Source organism: Ovis canadensis, chromosome 1, assembly GCF_042477335.2.
Source record: "Ovis canadensis isolate MfBH-ARS-UI-01 breed Bighorn chromosome 1, ARS-UI_OviCan_v2, whole genome shotgun sequence".
Lineage (NCBI taxonomy): Eukaryota > Metazoa > Chordata > Mammalia > Artiodactyla > Bovidae > Ovis > Ovis canadensis.
Window position 1 is genome coordinate 192,927,679 of NC_091245.1, and position 25,033 is coordinate 192,952,711.

Consider the following 25,033-nt stretch of genomic DNA (forward strand, 5'->3'; position numbering starts at 1 on the left):
GGGACTTTGCAATGACTTCAAACTTTGTTCTTGGGAGCTTCACAGAGGCCCCCAAAGGCTAATATGGCAAATGGCTCTAAGCTTCCACCCAGAATTCAGGAGGAAATAGCTCCACTTCTGTACACAGGGGGTCTGAGTAAGGACTCCAAGGGTTTAGAGACTAGAATGAAGAACCTAACACAACTAACCTCTACCAATATACTTATCATTACAAAAACAAAGTCCAGAAAAGTTAAGGTATTTGTCCAACAAAAGCTGGGAGAGAAGACCACTTACTTAGAACGTTTCAAAGTGAAAGAAATGAGAAAAAGGAGGTGAGAATAGACAATCCATTCAAGATTAAGAATTGTTAAGGATGGGGAACTTAACTAAAACTGAAATGGACTATTATGGTGACTAACCAAAGAACAAGATCTCAGAGGAACTAGGATGAAAAGGGAGAGTGTAAGTATTATTTTTTAAAAAGTAAGAACAGATGCATATTTTGAAGTAAAAAGATGTATATGATAGAGCACATTAAGATCAGAAGTTGATTTAGGTAATTTTTCAAAAGTGAGAGAGGATAAAGAGAAAATTAGTGAATGAATTAGAATTCAACTAATTCTCCATGATAAGACTTTAATATTGTTAATAATGATATAACATCTCACACTGGTCAAAGCAGAAGCTGACAAACTGATCCTAAAATTCAAATGGAAATGCAAGGGATTCAGAGCAGCTAAAGCAATTTTGAAAAAGAAAACTCAGATTTCCCAACTTTAAAACTTACAGCCAAAGGCATAAGGAGACATACATATGAAATAATAGAACTGAGAGTCTAAAAATAATCTTTACATTTACAGTTAACTGACTTTTCATTATAGTCACCAAGATACTTCAGTGGGGAAAAAGTTTTTTCAACAATAATACTGGGACAATTTGATACCCATGTGCAGAATGGGATTGGACCTCAACTTCACATTGCATATAAAAATTAACTCAAAATAGATCATAGGCATAAATGTGAAAACTACAACTATAAAACTCCTTAATATATGAATAAATCTTGACTTTAGATTATGTAGGCAATGACTTCTTAGATATCACACCAAAAGCATAAGCAACCAAACAAAAAATAAATAAAATATACCTCATCAAAATGAACCTTTGTTCTTCGAAGGACACTATCAAAAAAGTGAACAGACAAAATGCTGTGGCAGCTGCTGTGAGAAATAATCTGCCAAAATGTTAAACTTAGAATTACCATATAAGCCAACAGTTCTACTCCTAGGTATACACCTCAAAGAACTGAAAACAGGTTTTCATTCAGAGATTTGTATACCAATGCACATAACAGCATTATGCACAGCAAACAAAAGACGGAAACAACCCAAGGGTCCACCACCAGATGAATGGATAAGCAAAATGTGATACATACAGAAGATGGAATATTTTTCAGCCACAAAGAGAAATGAAATTCTGATACATGATAGAACATGAATGAACCTTGAAGAAATCATATTAAGAGAAAGAAGCCAGACATAAAAAGAACAAATACTGAGTGATTCCATTTATATGAAATACCTAGAATAGGCAAATTCACAGGGACAGAAAGTAGAATAAAGGTTACCAGGGATTGGGAAGAGAGAGGAAAGGAGGGCTACTGCTTAATGGCTACAGGTTTTTGTTCGTGTATAATTTTGTTACACAATGTCGTACATGTACTTCATGCCACTACACTGCATCATTAAAAATGATTAAAATGGAAAATTTAGCTACAGTTTTTTTTCTTATAAGGTGAAAAGACAACCCAGGAATGGAATAAAATATTTTCAAACCACGTTTCTGAAAAGGGATGTGTATCCAGTATATTAAAAAAGCAACCCAAAAACCACCTACAACTCAACAGTAAAAAGACAAATTATCTAATAACAAGCAATGGATCTGAACAGACATTTCTCCAAAGAAAATACACAAATAACCAATAAGCACATAAAAAATGCTCAACATCCTTACTTATTGTGAGTGTTAAGTCACTCAGTTGTGTCTGACTCTTTGCGACCACATATTTAACTTATATGCAGAGTACATCATGAGAAACGCTGGACTGGAAGAAACACAAGCTGGAATCAAGATTGCCGGGAGAAGTATCAATCACCTCAGATATGCAGATGACACCACCCTTATGGCACAAAGTGAAGAGGAACTAAAAAGCCTCTTGATGAAAGTGAAAGAGGAGAGTGAAAAAGCCGGCTTAAAGCTCAACATTCAGAAAACGAAGATCATGGCATCTGGTCCCATCACTTCATGGGAAATAGATGGGGAAACAGTGGAAACAATGTCAGACTTCATTTTTTTGGGCTCCAAAATCACTGCAGATGGTGACTGCAGCCATGAAATTAAAAGACGCTTACTCCTTGGAAGAGAAGTTATGACCAACCTAGATAGCATATTCAAAAGCAGAGACATTACTTTGCCGACTAAGGTCTGTCTAGTCAAGGCTATGGTGTTTCCTGTGGTCATGTATGGATGTGAGAGTTGGACTGTGAAGAAGGCTGAGCACCAAAGAATTGATGCTTTTGAACTGTGGTGTTGGAGAAGACTCTTGAGAGTCCCTTGGACTGCAAGGAGATCCAACCAGTCCATTCTGAAGGAGATCAGTCCTGGGATTTCCTTGGAAGGAATGATGCTAAAGCTGAAACTCCAGTACTCTGGCCACCTCATAGGAAGGGTTGCCTCATTGGAAAAGACTTTGATGCTGGGAGGGATTGGAGGCAGGAGGAGAAGGGGACGACAGAGGATGAGATGGCTGGATGGCATCACTGACTCGATGGACGTGAGTCTGAGCAAACTCCGGGAGTTGGTGATGGACAGGAATGCCTGGCGTGTTGCGATTCATGGGGTCGCAAGGAGTCGGACACACCTGAGTGACTGAACTGAATTGAACTGGACTGTAGCCTCCAGGCTCCTCCATCCATGGGATTTTACAGGCAAGAGTACTGGAGTGAGTTGCCATTTCCTTCTCCAGGGGATCCTCCCAACCCTGGGACTGAACCCAGGTCTCCAGCATTGTAGGCAGACACTTTACCGTCTGAGCCACCAGGGAAGTCTCTTCCTTACTTATTAGGGAAAGGCAAATCAGTATCACAATGAGATACCACTTCACACCCAACAGGACAATTACAGAAGAAAGGACAATAATAACAAGTGTTAGCATGGATGCAGAGAAGCTGGAATTCTCATGCTTGGGTGCTAGGATTGTAAAGTGGTGCAGCATCTTTGGAAAACAATTTTGCAGATCCTTAACATAAGAGTTACCATACCATGTAACTCAGCAATTCCACTCCAAAGCATACACCCAAGTGTACTAAAACATTACTTCCACACAAAAACAAATATTCATAACAGCATTATTCGTAACCGCCAGAAAGTAAAAACAACCCAAATGTCTCTTAATAGAATAAGTGAATAAAAGATAGTATATTCATACATGGAACATCATTTAGCTATAAAAAGGAACAGAAATACATGCTGCAACATGAATGAACTTTAAAACAGTATGCTAAGTGAAAGGAGTTAGGCAAACAAACCACCTACTGCGTGATTCTATTTTATGAAATGTCTGTAACAGGGAAATCCATAGAAATAGAAAGTAGATTAAAGATTGCCTAATGCTGGGAGGAATGGGCACAGGAATGGTGAAGGTTATTCTAACCTAGAATAGACTGTTAAAAGAATCCTGTGACAGTTGTACAACTCTGTCCATATACTACAAAATACTGAATTGCACACTTTAAAGGGACGGGGTTTTTGACATTGTGAATTATATTTCAATAAAGTTAACAAATTTATATACTGCATGTTAACACAATTGACATCATGCAAAGTGAGCAAGATTATTTCTTCCCACAAGGAGCTAACAATTGAATTCAAAACAAATTAACAGGAGAAAAATCATGCTTGAATTATTAACTATGTATTAGTACATGTGGGGTAGGAAATGGCAACCCCAGTGGGCTACAGTACATGTGGCTGCAAACAGTCAGACACGACTGAGTGAGTGACACTCACTCACTCACTCATTTACACACACATATAAGAAGCAACATTAACAAACCTAAACAAAAGGTACTAGAAACATTAATACTTAGAAGAAATTTGTACAAATGTTCCCTTGCTTTAAAAACAACAAAAACCAAAACAAAACCAAAAAAACAAACAACTTTCACAGCCCCCTAAACAGAACAATTACAATGGCCAAGTCAGCCAGGATTAATGTAGACACAAATTTATCTTCTATAGTCATTTACTTTTTGAGTACTCACTTTGGATATACTTATTTCTAATCCTTTGTCTGTTTTCTCCTTTAATATTTTCCTTTTTCACTGTATCATCTTTCTTCACATCTTTTTCTCCCATTTTTCCCCCCTCTTCTTCTCTCACTTTTTAACTAGCCATTCCAGAAATAAGACTTTTTAAAATTAGAAGTTTTGTCATTTAAGGATCCTTCTTTGTTTATGGGCTTCCCTGGTGGCTCAGAGGTTAAAGCGTCTGCCTCCAACGCAGGAGACCCGGGTTCGATCCCTGGGTTGGGAAGATCCCCTGGAGAAAGAAATGGCAACCACTCCAGTACTCTTGCCTGGAAAATCCCATGGACTGAGAAGCCTGGTAGGCTGCAGTCCATGGGGTCACAAAGAGTCGGACACAACTGGGCAACTTCACATCACTTCTTTGTTTATGGATTAGATCACATACTTAAATGGTTCAAAAAAACCACACAAAAACACAAAACAATACAGAGAAGTATATGGGAAAAAGTTTTCCTCCTATCTCTGCCCCTCCACTGGCACCCACATTTACTTGTTGGGGGTCTGTTTCCTTCCATTTCTTGACACAAGCAGAAAGAAAAATAAGTACATATTCTTTTTATAATTTTTCTCTCTTTCCTATGTGAATATAACATATTTTATTCTGTTTAGAGATCTCATCAGTAGAAAAAGAATTAGCTCATTTGTTCTGACAACTGATATATCTTTTTTTCACTGATGGACATACAATTTATTTAACCAGTCCCTTATTATTTCCAAATATTTCCTATTATAAATAATGTTGTAATAGATATCCTGTCAATATATTAATTCATACATTTACAGGTACATTTGTAGGGTAAATTCTCAGAAACAGAATTCCTGATCAAATTATAAAAATATTTGTGATTTTGAAATACACTGGCAAATTGGTCTCCATGGAGATAATAATGTATATTTCACCACCCATGTATGAGTGACTGTTTCCCTATAACCCTGCCATATACTACTATGTTGTTAAACGTCTTGATGACTTCAAATCTAATACATGAAAAAACAGTACTTCAGTATGAGGTTGACCATCTTATGTGCCATTTTTCTATGAACTGTCTATATCTATCTTTTACCTTTCATTTTTTTAAACTAGGTTGCTGATCTTTCTCATGGTGATTTATAAGAGCTTTATTAAAGAGACTGGTCTTTTGATTGTATGAGTTCTACAACTATTTTCCATGGGGTTTTTTGGCACGTGACTCTTTGTGACCCTACGGACTGAGGCCACCAGGCTCCTCTGTCCATGGGACTCTCCAGGAAAGAAAATACTGGAGTGGGTTGCCATGTCCTCCTCCAGGGGATCTTCCCCACCTAGGGATTGAACCCGCATCTCTCATGTCCCCTAAAATGGCAGGTGGGTTCTTTACCATTAGTGCCATCTTTACATAGATGAATTATCAAACATTTATTTTTTGGATATTAAATTTTGAGTTACTTTCAGAATTTTCCCGTTCCAATCTGCCCATATTTTTAATGACACATAGGTAGTTTCATCTTTTACATTAAATCTGGTACATTTGGAGCTCATCCTGAGGTAGAATGTGATGGATAAAAGTCTGTCTTTCCAGATGACTATCCTGGTTTTCCCACATAATTTACTACAAGGTTCAGCTTTACTTGATCACTTTTTTATCATAATTATACACTAGTAAGTTCTACGGGTCTATTTCCAGACTTTATATTCTATTCTATCAGACTATTAATGAGCCAGAACCAACATATTTTAGTTTTTAAGACTTTATGATATACTTTAGCATTTGGTAGGACTAATCACTCTACATGCTTCAGTCCATGGGGTTGCAGAGTTGGACATGACTTAGTGAGTGAACAACAATCCCCCTCGTTGTTCTTTTATTTTTCTCTGGTTTGTCTTACTTGTCCACTTTTCAAAACACTTCTGAATTAGCTTGTCTAATATCTGGGGTGAGAGGAAGGGACAGTTGCCTCAAATATTTATGTTAACTTATGGAAAACTGATACACTTTATGAGCTTTATGAAGTTGCCTCTTCTAACTGAAAAAAAGAAAGGGAAAGGGGATAAAGTTTTGTTCTGTGTTCTCAACAGAGTTTTAATAATTTCCCAATATGTAACTTTCCACATTTCTTATTGTGATATTATAAAAGTGTTATTTTCTTCCATTGTATCTTCCTGTGTGTGTTATTTACATACAAAGTATATGGTTTTCGGCAGTTTTAGTGAATTTGATGGTGTGCAGTCATTTTCAGTTGACTCTCATGGGTTTTCCAAGTTTACAATAATATTGTTTGCAGACAGTTATTTTTAACCTATAACATTTTTCTCTTGCTACTTCTGCCAGCTACTATTCTCAAATATTATGTTAAAAATAATGGTGATAATGCGCTCTGTATCTTCTTCCCAACTTTGGTACTTTCGTATATCTCTCTTAAATAGAAATGAAAATAAAATGACTGGTAAATATTTCCTTAAGAAACATAAAAACACTTAAGTTAAATTTCTTTAGGAGAAAAATCCCTTTATTATTTCTCCCTTAAGAACCAGAGCCTCTTTACTGGAAAAAGAAGACAATCTATACAGCACTTGAGTGACTTAAAGGTGAACAGGAAAGGTTTGTTTACATCAAAAATACCAAGAATTCTGTAAATACTGTTTGCAATTCAGGAAAGCAATAACACAGTGAAGAAGAAACAATCTCAAGCTGTTCTACTAATGATAATTTTCCAATACCCAGGGAGCCTGGAGTTTCCTTTTTACCAATTATCAATGAGACCACGCTGCAGAGTTTTCTTTTTTCCTACTGCAGTGTTTTTTCCTGGTAACTTGACACTGAGTTGTTTAAGGGCAAGAATTCGTACTTAAAATGTGTGTAAATATTAGGGAAAATTATACACAAGAAACTGATAAGGATATAAGTTTTATGAACAAAATAGCTCACAATGACTTAATATATTAATCTGACTTTTGGTAGTTTCAACTAATCTGCTTCTTCCTCTTCAATCATTCTAATCTGGCTTCTGTACTTTCGTTATCAAACTGGTTGCCGTAGATCACCTTCAGGTTACTAAATACAACCAAATCTTTTCAGTTACAATGGCAGACGTCTCAGCAGGATTCAGTTCAGGGGATCCCTTTCTTTTTCCTTGACTTCTATGACATTCATGCTCTTTTAACCTCTCTAACGGCTCCTTCTCAATCAAGGCTCTTTCCAGTTCACTCTCCCTCCTCCAACTATGAAATATTTCACTTCTTTATGGCTTCCTTCTAAACTACCTGCTTTTTTCCTTCTATATCCTTTTTTTTTTTTTTGGCAAGAAGCGAAACTCATCTATTTCCACTGCTTTAATTACTCTCAATTCTGAGCTCCAGATCACACATCCAAATTGCCTACACTTCTATGACACTCAGGGATCTCAAATGTATCATATTCCACACTAGTGATCTTCAACCCAGAGCTTAGTTCTTATCCAGACTCCCTCTTTGTATGAATTCTTACTCAAAATATGGGTAAATATTAGGGAATTTCATCTATCTAGTTTTGCAAACCAGAGGCCCACAACTTTTCTCTTCAACCCCCTCCATATTCAACTGGTTAACACATTACTGACCTACTGATTCTACCTACTAAGTACCTGTCAAATCTTCCCACTTCTTTCCATTAATTCCCACTGTCATCACCCAGGTCCAAGATACTTTCACCTTCTGGCCTGGACTACTATGTAATATCCTCCTAACAGCAGTCTCTTTGTGATTCACTCTCGTCTCTTTCCAATTCCACATCACAGCTAGATTTTATTAAGTAAATGTGATCATGTATAAAGTCTACAGTTCCTAGGACCAATACACACACGTACGCGGCACTCCATTACCATCTGGTCCCTGTATCTTTCTCTCATATCTGATCTTTCTTTACAATACTCCTTTTCACCTTCCGAGCTCTAGTCAAAGCCTTCTTTCAATTCCTAGTACTGTCATGCTTTTTCTCCCCGCAGAATCATTTTCTCTTATAATTCCTCCTCCAAACCAATTCTTCATCATGATAGTGAATCTAAAGTGCTTTACACTCAAGAAATAGTACCTAGTGTTCTTAGTAATCAGAATGAAAATGGCAATCATTTTAATAATGAAGTCTTCATAAAATCTAGGTCAAAATACTTATATTATTTAGATATTATGACATCAAATATAATAATACATAATAAAATAATATTTAGGTATTATGATATCTATGACTATGTTCACACAGCCTAGTAATACATACTTGGTAACAGAAGGGATTTTCTATCTTTAATAAGTCATAAAAGCAGAGAAAATAAAAATTACAAGTATAGAATATATTATACTAATCAAAAAAGATTATTCATTACTCTGAGAACCACTATAAGTACTTAAGATTATAGATTCTAGAACCAGACTAACTGGATTCTAGTGCTAGTCTCAGCATTTCTTAACTGTGAGACATTGAGCATGTTCTTTAACTCTTCTTGATATTCTCATCTGTAAAGTGAAAATATTAATAAAACACATACTGGAGCCAAATGTTAAATGAGATAACCCGTGTGAGTAACTAGTCTTTGCTTAAGAGAAATCTAGCAAATTTTAATACCTCAATAAATATGAGCTATTAAAAATACAACTTAAGAGGCTGATGTAAATGATTATCACTATATTAACATATTGATTGCAGTTAAAACCCAGTGAGTGGGCTACATATCCTAAATGAAAATATCCTTAAGCTAGAGAGACAATTCAGGAAAACAGGAAACAAGGAGGATTACTGAAATAATTATATAGAAACATAATCACACTCCCAGTAACTTGCTTAAAACTTCAGAGCATATAAGACATAAGAAGGTCACTTACTGCATGATTAAATTCATCTAACATTCTCAAAATGGCACACAACTATAAAGACGGAAAACACATTAGTGTTTGTCAGGAGTTAATCATGGAGGAGAGGGAGTGAAAGAAGTCATAGGACTGTAAACAGATAGCACAAGGAAACTTTCTATAATAAGATGAAGGTACCAGTAAAATTTAAAAACAAACAGACAAACAAATAAACAGAAATAAGAATATCCTTGGCATATAGGAGGTCAGAAAGCTCATGTATCCGTCTAAGAAGAACCCATATACTATGCAGGAAACTATATATGTGTGTGTGTGTATGTACATGTACATATGTATTTATTTATTTTCTTGGTAATGCTGCATGGCATAAATGGGATCTTAGTTCCCCAACTAGGGACTGAACCCATGCCCCCTGCATTAGAAGCCGGGAGTCAACCACTGGACTGCCAGGGAAGTCCCAGGAACTATATTGCATAGGATATCAACTGAGACGAAAACCACAACCAATTTTATGCTATTAAATAAAACCTGTGAAATTGCCACAGTAACATGAAGCAATGTCAGTTAAACTGATACCCAAAAGGGCTTAAATTAACTAGTAACAGTATTAATTTTTGTAGGTAGTAAATTTTTTAAACCCCACTTTTCAATAAGTATAGAACAGTTTTGGGGAGAAATTTCAATGCCTGCCTTTTCAACTTTAGAAAGAAACTCTGGCAATGTTTTCCTTTTTAAAATAACACACTGGGGTCACCATATCCCCCCACAAAAGAAAACGATGAAAGAACTGTTTCATTTTTTCCTGGGCTTCTTTTCCTTGGTAGAGCTATGAAATTATACATTTATAGCGTAATTTTTTTAATGCTCTAGTATCCTTAGAATTAAACAGCAAATGACAGGTGGGAAACTATGTTTTAGGTTACCACAGATTAGATTTCAGATTCCTTTTTTGAGACAAACAACACTAAAAAATTATCAATTACCTCTATCTACTAAAAGCAACATCCCTGATGCACTATACAAATTTTTAAAACATTGAAAGTTGCTCTAGGGACCAATTGTAGAAAACAAAATCAAAACAACAAACACTGTCCTAATTCTGAAAATAAGTGAACATCATTTAAATACGGCAATGTCCACAGTTCATTTTTCTGTCAGCCAATATATATGGTTATATATTACAACTTGTACTAATATATAAGCTTATTAACGCTGAGTAATTGATGTTCCAATGAAGGCACCTAGAAAAACTTAAAGTAATATTAACAATAAAGAAAAGGAAAGATATAAGCATCTGAATGCAGAGTGCCAAAGAATAGCAAGGAGAGATAAGAAAGTCCTCCTCAGTGATCAACACAGGGAAATAAAGGATAACAACAGAATGGAAAGACTAGAGAGCTCTTCAAGAAAATTAGAGATACCAAGAGAACATTGCATGCACAGATGGGCTCAATAAAGGACAGAAATTGTATCAACCTAACAGAAACAGAAGATATTAAGAAGAGGTGGCAAGAATACACAGAAGAACTGTACAAAAAAGAGCTTCACGACCCAGATAATCACGATGGTGTGATCACTCACCTAGAGCCAGACATCCTGGAATGTGAGGTCAAGTGGGCCTTAAGAAGCATCACTACTAACAAAGCTAGTAGAGGTGATGGAATTCCACTTGAGCTATTTCAAATCCTGAAAGAGGATGCTGTGAAAGTACTGCACTCAATATGCCAGCAAATCTGCAAAACTCAGCAGTGGCCACAGGACTGGAAAAGGTCAGTTTTCATTCCAATGCCAAAGAAAGGCAATGCCAAAGAATGCTCAAACTACCGCACAGTTGCACTCATCTCACACGCTAGTCAAGTAGTGCTCAAAATTCTCAAAGCCTAGCTTCAGGAATGAGTGAACTGTGAACTTCCAGATGTTCCAGCTAGTTTTAGAAAAGGCAGAGGAACTAGAGAGCAAATTGCCAACATCTGCTGGATCATCGAAAAAGCAAGAGAATTCCAGAAAAACATCTATTTTTGCTTTATTGACTATGCCAAAGCCTTTGACTGTGTGGATCACAATAGACTCTGGAAAATTCCGAAAGAGATGGGAATACCAGACCACCTGACCTGCCTCTTGAGAAACCTGTATGCAGGTCAGGAAGCAACAGTTAGAACTGGACATGGAACAACAGACTGGTTCCAAATAGGAAAAGGAGTACGTCGAGGCTGCATATTGTCCCCCTGCTTATTTAACTTATATACAGAGTACATCATGAGAAACGTTGGGCTGGACGAAGCACAAGCTGGAATCAAGATTGCCGGGAGAAATATCAATAACCTCAGATATGCAAATGACACCACCCTTATGGCAGAAAATGAAGAGGAAATAAAAAGCCTCTTGATGAAAGTGAAAGAGGAGAGTGAAAAAGTTGGCTTACAGCTCAACATTCAGAAAACTAAGATCATGGCATCTGGTCCCATCACTTCATGGGAAATAGATTGGGAAACAGTGTCAGACTTCATTTTTCTGGGCTCCAAAATCACTGCAGATGGTGATTGCAGCCATGAAATTAAAAGACACTTGCTCCTTGGTAGGAAAGTTATGGCCAACCTAGATAGCATATTAAAAAGCAGAGACATTACCTTGCCAACAAAGGTCCGTCTAGTCAAGGCTATGGTTTTTCCAGTGGTCATGTATGGATGTGAGTTGGACTGTGAAGAAGGCTGAGCGCTGAAGAATTGATGCTTTTGAACTGTGGTGTTGGAGAAGACTCTTGAGAGTCCCTTGGACGGCAAGGAGATCCAACCAGTCCATCCTAAAGGAGATCAGTCCTGGGGATTCGTTGGAAGGAATGATGCTGAAGCTGAAACTCCAATACTTTCGCCACCTCATGCGAAGAGTTGATTCATTGGAAAAGACCCTGATGCTGGCAAGGATTGGGGGCAGGAGGAGAAGGGGACGACAGAGGATGAGATGGCTGGATGGCATCACTGACACGATGGATGTGAGTCTGAGTGAACTCTGGGAGTTGGTGATGGACAGGGAGTCCTGGCGTACTGCGATCCATGGGGTCACAAAGAGTCGGACATGACTGAGCGACTGAACTGAACTGAACCATGCAAATGTGGCATATGTTGTGTTGTTCATCACTCAGTCGTGTCCAACTCTTTGCGATCCCATGGACTGCAGCAGGCCAGGCTTCCCTGTCTTTCATCATCTTCCAGAGCTTGCATATGTAGCTACTTTTTATTTATTTAAAAAACTAATCAGACTATCACACAAGTCTATCCTCCACAGATGTGGTTAAACATTTTTTTAATTAGTAAAATGGCTGGATATATATCCTCACTAAAAAGAAATTTAAGTTAGACTCTCAAAATGTAAAACAGATTTAAAATAGCAGTGAGCTAACATCCTGATTTACAGACATTTTAAATTAGTCCATCTATTTTTGAACTTAATATAAATTCCTAATTTCCAGCTATTTTTTCAAAAAAGTGTTCTAGAATAAAAGTTCAACAGTTAAGACAACACTAAGAACAATAGGGGGTTATCATATCAATAGACTCTATCAGTTCAGTTCAGTCGCTCAGTTGTGTCCGACTCTTTGCGACCCCATGCTGTAGCACGCCAGGCCACCTTGTCCATCACCAACTCCCAGAGTCCACCCAAACCCATGTCCATTGAGTCGGTGATGCCATCCGGCCATCTCATCCTCTGTCGTCCCTTTCTCCTGCCCTCAATCTTTCCCAGCATCAGGGTTTTTTCAAATGAGTCAGCTCTTCGCAACAGGTGGCCAAAGTATTGGAGTTTCAGCTTCAATCAGTCCTACCAATGAACACCCAGGACTGATCTCCTTTAGGATGGACTGGTTGGATCTCCTTGCAGTCCAAGGGACTCTCAAGAGTCTTCTCCATCACCACAGTTCAAAAGCATCAATTATTCGGCGCTCTGCTTTATTTATAGTCCGATACTCACATCCATACATGACCACTGGAAAAACCATAGCCTTGACTAGACGGATCTTTGTTGACAAAGTAATGTCTCTGCTTTTTAATATGCCTTCCAGGTTGGTCATAACTTTCCTTCCAAGGAGCAAGTGTCTTTTAATTTCATGGCTGCAGTCACCATCTGCAGTGATTTTGGAGTCCAGAAAAGTAAAGTCAGCCACTGTTTCCCAATCTATTTGCCATGAAGTGATGGGACCCGACGCCATGAAATTAGTTTTCTGAATGTTGAGCTTTAAGCCAACTTTTTCACTCTCCTCTTTCACTTTCATCAAGAGGCTTTTTAGTTCTTCTTCGCTTTCTGCCATAAAGGTGGTGTCATCTGCATATCTGAGGTTATTGATATTTCTCCCAGCAATCTTGATTCCAGCTTGTGCTTCTTCGTCCAGCCCAACGTTTCTCATGATGTACTCTGTATATAAGTTAAATAAGCAGGGTGACTATACAGCCTGACATACTCCTTTTCCTATTTGGAACCAGTCTGTTGTTCCATGTCCAGTTCTAACTGTTGCTTCCTGACCTGCATACAGGTTTCTCAAGAGGCAGGTCAGGTGGTCTGGTATTCCCATCTCTTTCGGAATTTTCCAGAGTCTATTGTGATCCACACAGTCAAAGGCTTTGGCATAGTCAATAAAGCAAAAATAGATGTTTTTCTGGAATTCTCTTGCTTTTTCGATGATCCAGCAGATGTTGGCAATTTGCTCTCTAGTTCCTCTGCCTTTTCTAAAACCAGCTTGAACATCTGGAATTTCATGGTTCACTCATTGCTGAAGCCAGGCTTTGAGAATTCTGAGCACTACTTGACTAGCGTGTGAGATGAGTGCAATTGTGTGGTACTTTGAGCATTCTTTGGCATTGGAATGAAAACTGACCTTTTCCAGTCCCGTGACCACTGCTGAGTTTTCCAGATTTGCTGGCATACTGAGTGCAGTACTTTCACAGCATCCTCTTTTAGGATTTGAAATAGCTCAAGTGGAATTCCATCACCTCCACTAGCTTTGTTAGTAGTGATGCTTCTTAAGGCCCACTTGACCTCACATTCCAGGATGTCTGGCTCTAGGTGAGTGATCACACCATCGTGATTATCTGGGTCGTGAAGCTCTTTTTTGTACAGTTCTTCTGTGTATTCTTGCCACCTCTTCTTAATATCTTCTGTTTCTGTTAGGTCCATACCATTTCTGTCCTTTATCGAACCCATCTTTGCATGAAATGTCTGACAGTATGTGGTTCACTGGAGAAAGGAATGGCATACCACTTCAGTATTCTTGCCTTGAGAACCCCATGAATAGTATCAAAAGGCAAAAAGATAGGACACTGAAAGATGAATTCCCCAAGTCGGTAGGTGCCCAATATGCTACTGGAAATCAGTGGAGAAATAACTTGAGAAAGAATGGAGAGATGGAGCCAAAACAAAACAAGACCCAGTTGTGGATGGGACTGGTTTAAGCAAGGTTCGATGCTGTAAAGAGCAATACTGCATAGGAACGTGGAATGTCAGGTCCATGAATCAAGGCAAATTGGAAGTGGTCAAACAGGAGATGGCAAGAGTAAACGTCGACATTCTAGGAATCAGGGAACTAAGATGGGATGGAATGGGTGAATTTAACTCAGATGACCATTATATCTACTACTATGGGCAGGAATCCCTTAGAAGAAATGGAGTAGCCATCATAGTCAACAAGAGTCCAAAATGCAGTACCTGGATGTAATCTCAAAAACGACAGAATGATCTCTGTTCATTTCCAAGGCAAACCATTCAATATCACAGTAACCCAAGTCTATGCCCTGACCAGTAACACTGAAGACCCTGAAGTTGAACAGTTCTATGAAGACCTACAAGACCTAGAACTAACACCAAAAAAGGTGTCCTTTAATGCAAAAGTAGGAAGTCAAGAAACACCCGGAGTAACAGGCAAATTTGGCCTTGGCATACAGAATGAAGCAGGGCAAAGGCTAATAATAGAGTTCTGCCAAGAGAACGCACTGGCCATAGCAAACACCATCTTCCAACAACACAAAAGAAGACCCTACACATGGACATCACCAGATGGTCAACACTGAAATCAAACTGATTATATTCTTTGCAGCCAAAGATGGAGAAGCTCTATACAGTCAGCAAAAACAAGACTGGGAGCTGAATGTGGCTCAGATCATTAACTTATTGCCAAATTCAGACTGTAATTGAAGAAAGTGAAGAAAGACCTAGACCATTCAGGTATGACTTAAATCAAATCCCTTATGACTATACAGTGGAAGTGAGAAACAGATTTAAAGGACTCGATCTGATAGAGTGCCTGATGAACTATGCACAAAGGTTTGTGACATTGTACAGGAGACAGGAATCAAGACCATCCTCCAGAAAAAGAAATGCAAAAAAGCAAAATGGCTGTCTGAGGATGCCTTACAAATAGCTGTGAAAAGAAGGGAAGCGAAAAGCAAAGGAGAAAAGGAAAGATATACCCATTTGAATGCAGAGTTCCAAAGAATATCAAGGAGAGATAAGAAAGCCTTCCTCAGGGATCAATGCAAAGAAATAGAGGAAAACAATAGAATGGGAAAGACTAGAGATCTCTTCCAGAAAATTAGACATACAAAGGGAACATTTCATGCAAAGATGGCCTCAATAAAGGACAAAAAAGGTAGTGACCTAACAGAAGCAGAAGATATTAAGAAGAGGTGGCAAGAATACACAGAATAGACTCTATACTGAATCCCTTATACCCCATCCCGTAAAAGAAAGAAACTCATCATCAGTTTATTTTCTTTCTTATCTGTGCCACTGTCTTCATGTAAGACCGCACAAATACATACTAGCTTTCATTCTTGCTTTGTTTTATTTTTTAATTAACTAGGATATCAAAGAGTGAAGGGCCATTCTCTCAACAAATACTCTGTTCATCAATAAAATCCTTCTCATCAGAGCTAATCAAGATCCTTTAACTGTCTACCCACCCTTAACACTGTCTCTATTGTTCTGCCACAATACTGTGATTTGCCTTTTTATATTAACTGCAACCTACACTTTTATTTCACATACAAAATGTTTGATAAGTACAGTGTATTAATAGATGCTTTAATTTGAACAAGGAACATAACAGAGCTTTCACGCAAAGAATCCAGGTAGTCTGACTCAATCAGTGGCAATTTCAATAGTTACCTTCTCTGAATTCAGCTGTCAGTTAAGTAGCTAAAGAGAAGAAACAAGCACTACAGGGTCCAGGGACATGGTATGAAGTGGTCTGCTCCAAGCACTCTATTTTCCAAAGTGCCACCTTGCAGGTGAAATCGCATTCCAACCTAGAGTATGTGTCTTATTTATGTCATTATTTTAACATTTTATAGAGCACCTACTATGCACCAAACACGTGCTGGGTACTCTTACATTTAAATCAACTCTGTTCTTGTCAAGTAAATTATCCTCATTTGGCAAGGCTAGGAAACTTCTGCCCAAAGTTAGGGTAATAATGAACATTGGTGGCTTAATTTTAGCATCAAATTCATGCACCTTGTTATCTCAGAGCAATCCCAAACTGTGGATCAATAAGTACATCAGGTAATCTGGGCTTTCATCAATTCATTTAGGAAGTAAAGCATCCACCCGCAATGCGGGCGACCCGAGTTCGATCCTTGGGTTGGGAAGATCCCCTGGAGAAGGAAATGGCAACTCACTCCAGTATACTTGCCTGGAGAATCCCATGGACAGAGGACCCTGATAGGCTACAGTCCGTGGGGTCACAAAGAGTCGGACACGACTGAGCGACTTCACTTTAGTACTTGTTGGGAAATATCCATGAAAATGATAGTAGTGTATCGGTTGAAACCTGTCTGCTTCCTTTTTTACACTATCTGACTATTTGATGAGTTTTCACAAAATAATACAACTCTGAAAACATCACTACAATAAGCATCATGAATTTACCTAAAACCACAGTTTCCTGTTTTTCTACATAATCCCTTCCTCCTGCCCCTCTGTCATTTCCTTCCCCATTCTCCAGGCAAACAATTATCTGCTCTGTCCCTATAGTTTATCTTAATTTTATTATGAATATCTTCAAACATATATAAAAGGAGAGAAGATTCTAAAGAGCCCTCATGTACTCATCACTCAGTTTATTTTTTGTGTGTGTGGTGTTTTTTATTTTATTTAAAATTTTTATTTTTACTTTATAATACTGTATTGGTTTTGCCATACAGTGACATGAATCCACCACGGGTGTACATGCGTTCCCAAACATGAACCCCCCTCCCACCTCCCACCCCATATCATCTCTCTGGATCATCCCCGTGCACCAGCCCCAAGCATCCTGTATCCTGCATCGAACATAGACTGGCGATTCGTTTCTTACATGATAGTATACATGTTTCAATGCCATTCTTCCAAATCATCCCACCCTCTCCCTCTCCCACAGAGTCTAAAAGTCCGCTCTACACATCTGTGTCTCTTTTGCTGTCTCGCATACAGGGTCATCATTACCATCTTTCTAAATTCCATATATATGTGTTAGTATACTGTATTGGTGTTTTTCTTTCTGGCTTACTTCACTCTGGATAATCAGCTCGTTTCATCCATCTCATCAGAACTGATTCAAATGTATTCTTTTTAATGGCTGACTAATACTCCATTGTGTATATGTACCACAGCTTTCTTATCCATTTATCTGCTGATGGACATCTAGGTTATTTCCATGTCCTGGCTATTATAAACAGTGCTGCGATGAATACTGGGGTACATGTGTCTCTTTCTATTCTGGTTTCCTTGGTGTGTATGCCCAGCAGTGGGACTGCTGGGTCATAAGGCAGTTCTATTTGCAATTTTTTAAGGAATCTCCACACTGTTCTCCATAGTGGCTGTACTAGTTTGCATTCCCACCAACAGTGTAAGAGGGTTCCCTTTTCTCCACACCCTCTCCAGCATTTATTGCTTGCAGACTTTTGGATCGCAGCCATTCTGACTGGTGTGAAGTGGTACGTCATTGTGGTCTTGATTTGCATTTCTCTAATGAGTGATGTTGAGCATCTTTTCATGTGTTTGTTAGCCATCTGTATGTCTATTGGAGACATGTCTATGGAGAAATGTCTATTTAGCCATCTGTATGTCTACTGGAGACATCTCTATGGAGAAATGTCTATTTAGTTCTTTGGCCCATTTTTTGATTGGGTCGTTTATTTTTCTGGACTTGAGCTGCATAAGTTGCTTGTATAGTTTTGAGATTAGTTGTTTGTCAGTTGCTTCATTTGCTATTATTTTCTCCCATTCAGAAGGCTGTCTTTTCACTTTGCTTATATTTTCCCTTGTGCAGAAGCTTTTAATTTTAATTAGATCCCATTTGTTTATTTTTGCTTTTATTTCCAGAATTCTGGGAGGTGGATCATAGAGGATCCTGCTGTGATTTATGTCGGAGATCACTCAGTTTAAATAATTATCAGCACTAGGCAAATTTTGTTTCAACTAATTCTTTCTTTCCTCCCTTCTTACTATCAAGTGAACTTTTTATTGGAATATAATAACAGTGATACAGAAAAGCAAACAAATCATAATTACAGTTCACTGAATTTTCACTAATCCTACTAATGCTTGTAACAAGCATCCATAATAAAGAAATAGAACATTATCAGCATCTCCTAAGTGCCTCATGAAACCTCATTTGGCCATTAACCTCTCAAAAACAATCACTATCCAACTTCCAACATCAATATTAGTTCTGCCTTAACTGCCTATTACAGAAATTTTAAAGCATATTTAAAAATATAATGAAAGTACTCTCATATTTTTAAAACAGATTTCTTGAAATGCAATATAACCTACACCAAATAAAAATGCGGACTGATGAATTTTCTCAGAGTGAACACACCTGTGTAACAGGCATCCCAAACAACAAACAGAACTTAAAGAGTTATAGGCACTGAAGAGGCACTCCTATTCCTTCTCCATTAGTAATTACTATGTTGATTTCTAACAGATAATACATTTGACTTGTTTACAAACTTCACACAAAGGGAGTCATATAGTATGTATTCTTTTGTGTCTGCTTCTTTCAGTCAATGTTATGGTTTTAAGGTTTATTTATAATGCTATGTCTAGCATTCTCTCATACGAATGTACTGCAATTTATTTATTTAACTCTTGATGGAAATCTGGGTTGTTCCCAGTTTAGGGCTATTCATAACAATGCTGGCTTAGCACAAGTGAAAATGACATATCAAGGAGTTCGTGCACGTGCAGCCTTGGTAGATACTGTTTACTAAAAATGGATGTGCCAACTTACATACCCACCAGCATAATATTCGAGCTCCAACTGTATAAAGCTCCACAACCTTTAAAGTACAGTCATGCCTTAGTATCCAGTAACCAAGTAGTCCCTTGGACCCAGGAATCCCTGCAGATACCAAAATCCCCCAGAGGCCAAATTTCAATCAACTGCAGATCATGTGGTATTTCTGATCTCTGGTTGGCTGTACCCATGGATGCAGAACTGCAGATACAGAGGGTCTACTGCACTTTGTACCATCTGTATGTTTCATTTTCACCATTCTGAAGTATATGCAAGTGGTATCAAATTGTAATCTTAGTAATTTTGCTGGTGGCTAATGAAACTGAGCGACCTTTCATGTGTTTCCTGATCACTTAGGCGTCCTTTTTTGGTGTATAAGGTATCTATTCAAGCACTCTGCACTCTTTTCTACTAGTTTGTTTTTCTTAATAGATCAGTAGGAATTCTGTACATAGTTATCAGACTTATTTTCACTTTCTTAACACTGTCTATAAGGAACAAAAGGTCTCAATGAACCCATTTTTAAATTTTCTATTATGACTAACACTATCTATATCCCAGTTAAGAAAGATTATATCCCACAAGTCTTTTTTTCATTTTTTTCTATGACATTTTCTACTGATGTCTTCCATTTCACTAACCTCTTTTATTGCCTCTATTATTACATTAAACCTATGTGCTATGTCCTCTATATCAATTACTCTATTTTTCAGTTTTAGAATTTTCATATGCTTCTTTTCCACAGTTTACAATTCTTTAGTAAAATTCTCCTTTTCTCTATTTCCTTTGCCTTTTATATCATTTTTTAAAACATATTAGTCACAGTTTAAGTTTTAAAGCCCTTCTCTGATACTTCTAAATCTGGATCACCTTAGAGATTTTTTTCATTATCTTTTTTTCCTCTTGCCTTTCTGTGATTCCATCCTATCACTTGGCATGTACTGTAATTTTTGACTGAATGCAAAATACTGTATGTAAAAAGCTGTACAAACTCTGGATGATTTCTTCTTTTAAAGAGGGTTCACCCTCTTTCTGAACACATACTGGGGAGGATGATAACCTAAATCCCCAAATGGATTAAGCCAACCTGAGCCTGGGTTTTTTATATCAAACAAAGAATTATTTTTATAGCTAAAATTCAATACTTAGTGCCAAGAACTATATACTTTCACAATATAAGTTCTAAATTTTTATATAACCCATTCTCTCTGATCTTATCAGGTCTATGAAGTTCATTATGTACTTTTAGATCATGCATTATGAATGAGGGTCACTGCTAATTGAGAATGCATCATTAACGTAACATATAATGTGGTAACAGCATCTTAACTGTTGCAGGCACAGCACAAATCTGACAAATTACATCCTATATAATTAAATATAAGTCACATACTAAAACTATTTTCTAAACAGGTAATGTATCTTCCATATAAATTATCTTCCATATCTTCCACTTAAATTGTGTTGGTGCTTCAGGTTGGTACTAACACTGATTTATGTGAAATAGTTAAAGCAATTTTTTTAGATAACAGATGTTAGGTAGGAATAGTTTATTATCTACTAAATGTAAAAATATTTACACTGTTCTTTGAAATATATACTATTAATAAAACTTATGCTCAATACTTAAGGCAGACAAATAAAGTCTAATATTTTGGGCAAATTTTTGTTTTGGGATTTCTGCATATTTCAGAAAATACTTAATGTAAATTCATTACCATTTTACTCTTTATTTTACAAAAGTTAGAAATATGAAGCTAATATTCAACATAAAAATACAATACTCAACATGTTTGATCCTTAGGGAAATGCAAATTAAAACCATAATGAGATACTAGTACACACCTATTACAATGTCTAAAATAAAGAAATCTGACAATGCTAAGGGAAGTCAACGGCACAGATCTACTGGAACTAAGTCACTACGGGAATGCAAAATGGTACAATCACTTTGCAAAACAGTTCAGTGATTGCTTATAAAATTAAACATTCTCTTACCATATCACCCAGCAAGTCCACTCTTAGTTTCCCAAGCAACATGAAAATATGTTTGCAAAAAGAGCTGTTCACAAATTTTTATAACAAATATTTATGGAAACTTTATTCATAAATCTAGTAACAACCCAAATATATCTCAACAGGGGGATGGATGAACCAACTGTGATACATATCCATACAACAGAATACTGATCAACAATAAAAAAAGTTAATTACTCATGCATCAATAGTAGGAATGACTCAAATGCACTAGGATGAGTGGAAGGAGCCAGACTCAAAAGGCTACATACTGTGTGATTCAATTTATATGATATTCTAGAAGAGGAAAACTAAGGAGACAGAAAAACATATCAGTATTTGCCAGAGGACAGGGGTAGGGGAAAAGCTGACTAAAAATTACAGAGAAATTTTGGGGAGCGATAAGACTGTTCTATATCTTGATTGTTGTAGTGGGTTACAAAAATGTGTATGCTTATCCTTTTACATATACAGTGTATGTATATACTAAGAGTATATACACTAAAAATAGTAAAGCTTATTATATGCACATTATGTCTCAATGTAAAATAACGAAAAAAAGTCTAAAGTTAACAAAACGTGTATCCCTTAAAGATGAAAAAAATTATGAAAATTTAAACTATTCATATGTATCCCTACACAAAATACTGGAAAATCTTCAGCTACTTTGCAAAATAATCACTAGCAACCTATCTTCCTCCAAAAGATCAAAACTTTCTGACTAATAAATGAATAAATACAATATTAGAAATTTATTAACGTTCTCTTTGATTATTTCGATTTTCTCAGTGAAATAGAAAGCAAATAATCAGCTGAACATGAGAAAGTAGGAGACAATGGAGATTTATAGAAAGGAGAAAGTAAAAATATGTTGGGGAAAGACTGGCAAGCATAAAGCCATAAGAAATTGAACAATAAATATTTTAGATTTTGAGGATCATACAATCTTTTTCACAATTACTCAACCTGGCTGTTATAGAGAGAAAACAGCCATAGCCATTGGATAAAGGAATGGGTATGGCTATATTCCAATAAAATTTTAATTACAGTAACAGGCAGCAGGAACTGGTCTATGAGCTGAAAAATGGACCCCATCTAGATGAGTGGTAGAATGAGCAGACTAAAGAAATAAATTTCAGTAGGCATTAAGGACCCATTGAAAATTTAAAGTGCACCTAATTCAGCACAGCTTTCTGTTTTATTCTAGAGATGGAAAAAGTTACATTTTTCAAATGGGACTAGTAGTACTGTTAGTCACTCAGTTGTGTCCCACTCTGCGATCCTATGGACCGTAGCCTGCCAGGCTCCTCTGTTCACGGAATTCTCCAGTCAAGAAAACTGGAGTGGGCTGGCATTCCCTTCTCCAGGGGATCCCTACCCAGGAATCGAACTGGGTCTCCCACATTGCAGGCAGATTCTTCACCACTGCACCGCTTGGGAAGTCCTAATATAAACAAACAAACACAATAGAAGAACCTAGGAAGATCAGATAGGACTTTTACAACTCAAAGACAGAGAAATCTGAGTTTCCCCCTAAAAGGCCTTGCTTAAGATTTTACCAAGCCAGCTTTTAATTTTTAACTGCATATGCATTAAAGAGCCCCCTCAATATTTAGGTCAAGATTTAATTTCTCCAGTTAACTAGGTACTTCCAAGTATGAGCTCCATCCCTTACATCTTTCTACAAAGGAGCCACCTTGGTGTCTTTCAACTGAGTGCTGGGTATTTCTCAGTAAAAACCAAATTTGCCACCACCGGTGCGTTTCCATGGTAGGTATTTTCTCCGTATGTTTCAATCAAGCCCTGGGACCCCCTTTCAGTGTCTTACCAATGGGAAAGACACAATACATCAAACTAAAAAGGTTTTGTACAACAAAGGATATGATCAACAAAATGAAAAGGCCACTAATCATCACTAATCATCAGAGAAATGTAAATTAAAACCACAAAGAGGTATCACCACGCACGTGTCAGAATGGGTACTATTAAAAGGACAAGAGATAGTAAGTATTGGTGAGGATATGACAAAAAGGGAATTTTTGTGCACTATTGGTGAGAATGTAAATTGGTACAGTTACAAAAAAGATCTTCACAACCAAGATAATCACCATGGTGTGATCACTTACCTAGAGCCAGACATCCTGGAATGTGAAGTCAAGTGGGCCTTAGAAAGCATCACTACGAACAAAGCTAGTGGAGGTGATGAAATTCCACTTGAGCTATTTCAAATCCTGAAAGAGGATGTTGTGAAAGTGCTGCACTCAATATGCCAGCAAATCTGCAAAACTCAGCAGTGGCCACAGGACTGGAAAAGGTCAGTTTTCACTCCAATCCCAAAGACAGGCAATGCCAAAGAATGCTCAAACTACCGCACAATTGCACTCATCTCACACGCTAGTCAAGTAGTGCTCAAAATTCGCAAAGCCTGGCTTCAGGAATGAGTGAACCATGAACTTCCAGATGTTCAAGCTGGTTTTAGAAAAGGCAGAGGAACCAGAGATCAAATTGCCAACATCCGCTGGATCATGGAAAACCAATAGAGTTCCAGAAAAACATCTATTTCTGCTTTATTGACTATGCCAAAGCCTTTGACTGTGTGGATCACAACAGACTCTGGAAAATTCCGAAAGAGATGGGAATACCAGACCACCTGACCTGCCTCTTGAGAAACCTACATGTAGGTCAGGAAGCAACAGTTAGAACTGGACATGGAACAACAGACTGGTTCCAAATAGGAAAAGGAGTACTTCAAGGCTGTATATTGTCACCTTGCTTATTTAACTTATATGCAGAATACATCATGAGAAATGCTGGGCTGGAAGAAACACAAGCTGGAATCAAGATTGCCGGGAGAAATATCAATCACCTCAGATATGCAGATGACACCACCCTTATGACAGAAAGTGAAGAGGAACTAAAAAGCCTCTTGATGAAAGTGAAAGAGGAGAGTGAAAAAGTTGGCTTAAAGCTCAACATTCAGAAAACGAAGATCATAGCATCTGGTCCCATCACTTCATGGGAAATAGATGGGGAAACAGTGGAAACAGTGTCAGACTTTATTTTTCTGGGCTCCAAAATCACTGCAGATGGTGACTGCAGCCATGAAATTAAAAGACGCTTACTCCTTGGAAGGAAAGTAATGACCAACCTAAATGGCACATTAAAAAGCAGAGACATTACTTTGCCAACAAAGGTCCATCTAATCAAGGCTACCGTTCTTCCAGTGGTCATGTATGGATGTGAGAGTTGGACTGTGAAGAAGGCTGAGCGCCGAAGAATTGATGCTTTTGAACTGTGGTGTTGCAGAAGACTCCTGAGAGTCCCCTGGACTGCAAGGCGATCCAACCAGTCCATTCTGAAGGAGATCAACCCTGGGATTTCTTTGGAAGGAATGATGCTGAAGCTGAAACTCCAGTACTTTGGCCACCTCATGCAAAGAGTTTACTCATTGGAAAAGACCCGGATGCTGGGAGGGTTTAGGGGCAGGAGGAGAAGGGGACAACAGAGGATAAGATGGCTGGATGGCATCACCACCTCGATGGACGTGAGTTTGTGTGAACTCCGGGAGTTGGTGATGGACAGGGA

General features: G+C 37.7%; 1 protein-coding gene and 1 non-coding gene across 17 annotated transcripts in view; one reads left to right on the forward strand and one right to left on the reverse strand.

Moving 5' to 3' along the window:
- The window catches only part of ZNF148 (zinc finger protein 148), a 142,631-nt gene that overhangs the window by 6,658 nt on the left and 110,940 nt on the right, over positions 1–25,033 (reverse strand). The window lies entirely within an intron of this gene.
- On the forward strand, positions 4,504–4,575 carry TRNAW-CCA (transfer RNA tryptophan (anticodon CCA)). Its single transcript has one exon. It is a non-coding gene; the product is annotated as a tRNA-Trp (tRNA).